The sequence below is a fragment of the Wasmannia auropunctata genome, unplaced genomic scaffold, assembly GCF_000956235.1.
Source record: "Wasmannia auropunctata unplaced genomic scaffold, wasmannia.A_1.0 LD335295.1, whole genome shotgun sequence".
NCBI lineage: Eukaryota > Metazoa > Arthropoda > Insecta > Hymenoptera > Formicidae > Wasmannia > Wasmannia auropunctata.
This window is the reverse complement of record NW_012027595.1, coordinates 21,189-22,312: the sequence shown is the minus strand read 5'-3', so window position 1 is coordinate 22,312 and position 1,124 is coordinate 21,189.

The following is a 1,124-nucleotide window of genomic DNA, read 5'->3' as shown; positions in this document are numbered from 1 at the left end:
TTCAATTAATCATCGGTTTATTATGGTACATAATAATTGTTTCATAAAAATAATTTATTATTGGAAATCTTTTTTTATTTCAGTTCTCGGCCTTTTACATAAGTCGAGATTCGATCATAGTAAATGCCATCCCTTCGCGTTTGCTTGGGGGACACACAATGTGCTGTCTCGGTGACAATTTTAATGTGACGCTCCGTTACTTGTATATGACAAGGTATTTCCAAATTTTTAATTGCAGCATCTGCGAATATGTTTCGGTCAAATTTACGTTTTCCCAGTCGATTATGTCTATATTGTCGTGCAATCGAAGTTTATACGGTGACCATACGATGAAAACGTAAATTTACGATGTAACTTGCTTTTTCGCAATCAATGTCAGACGATGAAATCCGAGGATACATGTTCGCAGATGCTGCAATTAAAAATTTGGAAATACCTTGTCATATACAAGCAACGGAGCGTCACATTAAAATTGTCACCGAGACAGCACATCGTGTGTCCTCCAACCAAACGCGAAGAAATGGCATTTACTATGATCGAATCTCGACTTATGTAAAAGAGAACTGAAACAAAAAAAGATTTCCAATAATAAATTATTTTTATGAAACAATTGTTATATACCATAATAAATCGATGATTAATTGAAATAAAATAAAAATGAAAAAAACGATGTTTTTTATTTTTTAGAAGAAGCAGATATTCATTAAAAAATTTTCGTTTGTAATAAAAATTCACCATTTTTTATGCCTTTTTCGAAAATACATGCAAACGGGGTAAGAAATCGCTCCACTCTAATATATATATATACATATATATATATATACACCCAGCAAACATTTTGGTGTGGGATAGTAAATGGGAAACAAATGCCAGCGAACAATGCCAAAGTTAAGGTCTACTGTCCTCAATTGGTCTCCAATGTGAATCAAATCTGAAGAACATATTCTACAGTAAAATTGATGAACATCAGAACAGATCTAACAATAGCAATGCGACAATTAGTTGACACAACAGATTTAGAACAGATTTATTTACTGCAAAACATTGTTGCATTTTTGCAGGATGTTTGCTGACATCGTTCGCAATGTAAAGTAAGGGATCTACAGTGTGCTCTTTGCTTCCTG